Source organism: Pteropus vampyrus, unplaced genomic scaffold, assembly GCF_000151845.1.
Source record: "Pteropus vampyrus isolate Shadow unplaced genomic scaffold, Pvam_2.0 Scaffold1, whole genome shotgun sequence".
In the NCBI taxonomy this organism is placed as follows: Eukaryota; Metazoa; Chordata; class Mammalia; order Chiroptera; family Pteropodidae; genus Pteropus; species Pteropus vampyrus.
In genome coordinates this window covers 40,561,327-40,568,797 of record NW_011888782.1, presented here as the reverse complement: position 1 = coordinate 40,568,797, position 7,471 = coordinate 40,561,327, and positions in this window count along the sequence as shown.

Here is a 7,471-nt window from a genome sequence, read left to right as displayed (position 1 = left end):
TATGCATGGACAGAGCAGCTGCTGTGACTGGATGGCTTTCTGGTTTCACTACTTGGGTTAAAGAGGTCACTTCTGAATGTAAGTCTATGCATTGTGACACCTATAGAGAAATGCTGGCTAGCAAAAAAATGTCACCTGAAGTTAACATTTTGCAAGATGTGATTAAAATGATCAAACGCATTAAAGTACACGCCTTTCACTCACATCTGTTTGTGCAGTTCTGTGAGGAGACAGATGCAGAGTACACATGTCTTCTCTTATATACAGAAGTGAGATGGTTTTCTAAAGGTAGATCACTGGCCAGAATTTTCGAGTTATGAGAGCCACTCCAGATTACTTTTAGAAAAACGGTCACCACTAGCAGCACATTTCAGTGACATAGAATGGATTGCAACACTTGCTTACTTGTGTGACATATTCAACCTGCTTAATGAACTCAATCTGTCACTTCAGGGGAAATGACAATTGTGTTCAAGTTGGCAGATAAAGTGTCTGCATTCAAAGCCAAAATGGATTTTTGAAGGCAACAGGAGAACATTGAGATTTTTGACGTATTTCAAACATTAGCAGAAATTTTGAAAGAGACAGAGAGGGCCTTCTTTCTCCCAGCTGGTGCATGATCACCTATCTCAGCTTTCAAATGGTTAGAACCATTACTTCCTGACTGCAAAAAATCCCTGAACTGGAAAGAAATGGATCTGAGACCCATTTGTGACTAAACCAGGTAAATCGACTTTGTCTGTGCTAGATCAACTGCTTGAGACTGCAAATAACGGTGGCCTTAAAAGTATGTTTGAGACAACTTCCAATCTCCATATGTTCTGGATTAAAGTCAAAGCGGAATATCCCAGAAAAGCACAGAAAAGCCTGCTTCCATTCCCAACATCTCATCTTTGTGAAACAGGGTTTATTGCAGTGACAGAAACCAAAACGAGATTATGGAGTAGACTTGACATAAGCAATGCACTTCGCGTGTCACTGTCTCCCATTACCCTCAGATGGGACCATCTAGTGGCAGGAAAACAAGCTCAGGGCCAATACTGATTCTGTTTTATGGTGAGTTGTATAATTATTTCATTACATATTATAATGTAATAGTAATAGAAATAAAGTGCACAATAAATGTAATGAGCTTGAACCATCCTGAAACCAGCCCCCACTTCGGTCTGTGGAAAAATTGTCTTCCACAAAACTGGTTTCTGGTGCCAAAAAGGTTGGGGATTTCTGCTTTAATGTGTTCTCTTCTTATTTCTAATTTACAGAAAATATAGGGAATGAGGAACATATCATAAGGCAAAATGAAGATGTGATCAACAAAATCCAGAATGTGGAAAACTCTAGGGATTAAATAAACTGGTTCCTTCAAGATAATAAGGAGGGAGGGTAGAATCCTACATTGTATAGATCAGGGTTTCTCAATCTTGTCACTATTGACATTTTGGTCAGATAATTCTTTGATATTGGGGCTCTCTTGTGCATTGTAGGGTTTTTAGCAGTATACCTGTCTATACCCATTAGATGCTACTGGAACTCTGCATCCTCACCCCCATATTGTGACCACCAAAAATGTCTGCAGACAAAATTGCCTGGAGTTGAGAACCATTGCCATAGATTAAAATAAATGAGACTTAAATAAAACAGCAAAACAAAATAAAACAAAACAAAAACAAAACAAAAAGTAATATTCCCCTAAAAGAAAAGAAAACAAAAAATTTGTTTACATTCTGATTTATATAAAACAACTATAAAGAAGATTTATGAGACAATTAGAAAAATGTCATCAACAACTGGACATTTGGTGATATTTCATAATTGTTAAATTCGAATGTGTGATAATGGCATTGTGATTATGATTATGTATTTTTTAAAGAGACTTTTTTTTACTGATGTATTGCGTGATATATATTGAAATATACTTAAAATGATATATTTTGTATTTGTTTTAAAAAATAGAGTTGAGGTGGGTGGGTGAATAAATGGGTAGATATATAGGTGAAATGATTTTGGCTAGGTGTTGATAATAACTGAAACTAGGTGATGGGTACATGGGGTGAGTTCATCATGCTAACTTGTATGTGTTTGACATTTTTCATAATGAAGTGTTTTAAAATGATAGTTGTATAAAATTGGTATTTAGACATATTCAGGTAACTACTAGAGAAAACAGTTAAAAAGAGATGAAAATGGTAGCCTCTGGGGAGGGGTAGAATTAGAGCGAGAGTACTGCCTTTTTTTTAAAATAAAATTTTTTAGCACTATTTCATTATTGAAGTTATGTATATCAAATACATAACTTCCTAAAGTCCTAAAGTCCTAAAGTCCAAAAATAAAACACTGGAGAGATGCCATTGATTTTACTTTTTTCTTGTGAAGATACAGTTCAGTTCAATAATGTAAAAATTTCTGTATATAGAAGATCAAGTTAAATGACCTCCTGAGGAAACACTCAGCTGAATCCAGAATGTGGGACATGGTATGGTATGTGGCTCATGACTTTCTCCTGAGGCAGGTCTGGCTATATCCTCTTTTTGACTTTTTTTCTTGGACACGTTAAGAGGGCCAGGACCTTCCGAGGAGGTGGGGATTTCTCATGACTTCTTGCTGCTTGTGGTAAGCAGACAAGGAAGAACTGGTCCCCTGGGGCACAGTAGCCTGTTGCTTTCCTTTGATCCAGTGCATGGACTTACAGGGCACACTAGTCTATTTGCACACCTGATCATCTCTTACAGGATGAGAAGTCTTTTTTTATGTCTCCTGGCCTATGCCGCACTTGCCAGTTCAGTTTTTATCAGAGCCCTATGTTGGAGAGAAGGAAACATTTGCCAAACTATTACTAAGAGCCTTATATTATCTCTTATTTTGCCATTAATTGTTGTTTGTGTGATGCCTTGGCAGGGAGCCCAGAATAAACAAAGAGTAAATGTATTATGATGCCAAAACCTTATCCTGAACTCTAACAATTTTCATAGTTACAAGCAAAACAAACATTTCTTTTGACCTACTATTCCAGTTCCTTGTCTGATGCATAAGGCCGCCTTCTTGTGATAACACACAGAGAAAGGCCAGCACTCCTAGGAGACAAAACAATAGAGTGACTCAATGCCAGTGTAGGTGAACAGGCCAACAGGATAATGAGCTTCAAATGGTGCTGTAAAGGCTCTTGTGTTCTGATGTTTGTTCACCAAAGTTTCCAGGCTTCCATGGTGTTTAAAGCCACCATTTTTAGAGTCAACTCTTTGTGTAAATGTATATCTCCAGAAGCTTTCTGCTAAAATACAAATATGTTACTTTGGAGAAAGAACACATCAATTCTGTGCATCTACAAATTGCCTAAGCACAGATTAGTTTATCAAGTTATTTAAATTGAGAGGAAGTTCCTCAAGGAAGGAATTATAAAATAGTACTTTCTCTGGAGAACCATGAGAAGGCTCAGGGAAGAGGTGAGAAGAAAAGAAGTAGAAGGAAGAAAAACATGGGGAGATGTTTGAGAAGGCATGGCCTGGGTAGGAAGACTCCTAGCCAGAGAGGAGATAGAAAAGCTCTAAAAGTTTAGACCAGTACTGTGCTTTAGAATTTTCTGCGATGATAAAAAATATTATATACCTGCACTATTAAATACAGTAGTCATTAGCCATGTGTGACTACTGAGAACTTGAAATGTGTCTGGTGTGACTAAAGAACTGAATTTTTAATTTTAATTAGTTTGAATTAAAATTTAAATAACCACATGTGACTGGCAGCCCTCATATTAGACAACGTATATCTAGATTAAGGATATGGGAAGTAGAGGAAAATCACAGAAAGGAAAAATGTGAGGGACCCAAGGACACATTTTACTTAATTCACAGTTTTTATGATATCACTTTGTATTTCCAGGCTAAAAGTAGTTTATGAATTACAAGTTATACTTAGCAAATTAATTTGTACCGTGAAAGTTTTAGATTAAATAGATTGACTATAGTAAGCCATATTGATTGGACTTGCCATGTTCTTCATGATCTTAATTTACTCATGAACACAGCCAAATGAAGGAAAAGAGAACATTGACTCAGAATGGTCAGAAGGAGGATTCTTTGTTTAATATTTGAGAAAGGCTGCTATTGCTTTTTTAAATATGTAATTGCAAGTTTTGCTATGTTTTTTTCTTTTTCAATAATGATTGTTTCTCTTCACTGCCAATGCCTACATCAAGGCATGGACAAAGGCCATAGTCACATTCACTGATCCTCAACTTAGGTGGAATCAAAGGATATTCTTCTCACTGCCCTCAGAAATGTTGCTACCTCTTGGAATAATCAATCAATCAAACAAGCCCAACAATCTCTCTTTTAATGTTAGTTGGACAGATTGGTTTAGAAATAGAACTTTTCTTCCTGGTATTACTGAGATACAATAAAAAAAGTATTTTGTTTGTTTGTTTGTTTTTTTTTAAATTGAGGCTGGGACATTCAGAAAGCATTAATTAACTGGCACTAGAAATTTTGCCTAAATCACTTGATAGCCGTCGGAAGCCATAGAACTTAGATGAGAATGAAAATAATCTGTTTAAGCACAGCTTAAACCAGACAAATCTTTTGGTGATTGTTCAGGAGGAGATAGGATTTCCTTTGGAATCTTTGGAAGGTCCTTGTTATTAATGTGATGATATCTAGCATGTCATTCCCATGACAGATTGTTATCCTAGAGATAGAATTTTGTCAGCTCCCCATTTCATGCCATGTGAAAATCCCCTACCCAAGATTTCTGTATATTTCTGGGGTTCTTACATTCTTGTGGTTACCTATGACTCTGAAATGCTGTTTGCTCTGAATTAACTGGCTTGGATCATGAATCATCTTGCCATTCTGTAGCTGGTGTTTTTGTTCTGTACTTTATCAAACCAAATGTGAAAATTATTCCTTTTTTCATTTCCACAGATTCATGCCATCACAAAACATATGTATCAGAATTAAAGATTTTATTTATGTATAAGTTATGACCTAAGACTCTTTCTGAAAATTGTTTTGAGGTTAGTGGAAATGGAAGATCTTGTCTTGTGACACTTAAACAAGGAGAAGATGAAATAACTGGTGGCAACTCATCAGACAAAGGGATCAGGAGAGTGGACCTGTGGCCATAGCTAGCAAACTTCAAAAAAATTTTTGAAAGAGATGAAGATATGTTTGAAAGTGATCATATTATATAAGCGGTAAACATAAGGATCTAGCTTTTTGCTGAAATGTTCTTTCTCTCACTACCAATGTGTAATGTTGTCTTAACATGGAAGGGCTGATTTTCTTAGCAGAAACCCAGTGTTCATTCCTTAATAAGAGCACTTTTGTTCAGTAGTGACCTATATGAAAAAGAGAGGTGAGGTGAAATGTGAAAGCACTGTCCCCAGAGGTTCACCAGTAACTTCTTAGAGTTTTTGAGGAGTTCTATCCAATTTCAAACCTTAAGTCAGGAGATAATTGTCCAAATATCAGTTTTATTCTTTCTACCTGTTCTGGCTTCTTTCATGGACAGTTCCCATCAGACTTGTTTGAAATTTTATCGAGGAACTACTTCATAAAATTTATAAAGTTAGAAGGATCCCAGGTTAATCTCAGAGTGTAGCCTTAAAAAATATGTTTAATTACACAAATAATTAAAGATATTCTGTCAATGGAAAGAATGCCTGGAAAATTGTTTTCAGATTGTGCAATTTCTTAGGGAAGACATGTAGAGTAGGTTATTAAGGAATGGGAATATATTCTTCTTGGGATGTTCAATAACAAATTATGCGGAGGATTTAGATATATTTGTAATAGGGAGCTTAGAGTCTGGATTCTAAAATTTTTGGAGCTTAAATAGCAAGAAGCAGGAGCAGATTACTATATGATTTTCAGGACAAAAATTATTTACAGTGAAATTCACGAATCCTAAGTGTAAGACTGAATGAGTTTTGATTACTGAATATATTTGTACAACTACCACACAAATCAAGATGTAGAACATTTCCACTAACCCGAAAGTCTCTTGTGCCCCTTTTCAATCACCACTCTCCATAGGCAACCATTGCTCTGAGAAATATGTTAATTTTGCAATGTACAAATGAAATAATGTGCTTCTTTATGTCTGACTTTTTCAACATAATGTTTTAAAAATTCATCCATGTTGTTGCATGCATCAGCACTTTGTTCTTTTTTGTGTTGCTTAATAGTATTTGTGATCTATCACCATTTACTTAACATTTTATTTTTTCATCATGGTTCTGCAGTTTTCTGCATACAGATGCTGCACGTATTTTGAAAGATTTATACCTAATTATTTCTCTTATTTTTATTTACTTGTTGGAGCCAATGTATATGGTATTTTAAAAATTTTCAGCATCTAATTGTTTATTACTATATAAAATACTATTAATATAGAGTCATTCAAATTGTATACTTCATATTAGGTGAGTTGTGGTAGTTTGTGTTTTTTGAGAAATTGGTTCGCTTAATCAAAGTTGTCAAATTTATATGTGTAGAATTACTTGTAGTATTCTCTTATTATCCTTTTAATGTCTGCAGGATCTGTAGTGATATCCTTTATATTGTCCCTGATATTGTTAATTCGTGTCTTCGCTCTTTTTCGTTGTCAGCCTGGTTAGAGGTTTCTTAATTTTAACATTGTTAAAAAAACCAGTTTTTAGTTTTGTTGATTTACTGTGTTGTTGTTGTTGTTATTATTATTATTTTTAACAAAACAATTTTATTAGTTTCTGCCCTTATCTTTCTTATTTCCTTCCTTTTGCTTGCTTTAGGTGTATTTTGTCTTTTTTCTCTGTAATGGAAGGTAGGTTTTTAAGTTATTGATTTGAGAAATATTCTTTTTTTCTAAAATAAGTTTTGAATGCTATAAACATCACTCCAAACATTGTTTTGGCTGCATCTCATACATTTTAATATGTTAAATTTTCATTTTCATTCAGTTCAGAATATTTTCCAATTTACTTTCAACTCCTTCTTTGATCCATAGATTATTTAGAATTGTGTTATTTACTTACCATGTATTGGGACACTTTTTAAGTTATCCTCTTGTTATTGAATTCTAGTTTAATCTCATTATAATTAGAGAATGTATTTTGTATGGTTTCATTAAAAAAATTTAAGTTTTGTTTTGACTCAGGATATATATGGTTTATCTTGGAATATATTTCATCTGCACTTAAGCAGAATGTATATTCTGTCATTCAGTGAAATTTTCTAAATGTTAATTAGCTGATTAGTTAATAATATTGTCTGTTCTATGATTTTTTGCTAATTTTTAAAAATTTACTTGTTCTATTGGTCACTAAATGAATGTTGAAGTCTCCAATTCAATTGGAAGCTTCTCTTTTTAATTCCATAAATTTTTGTCTCATGTATTTCGAGGCTCTGTTATTGAATAATTCATGTTTAAGATTGTTAAATCTTTGTGGTGAATTAACCCTTTAATCATTAGATAATGTCTCTCTTTTTAAAAAAAA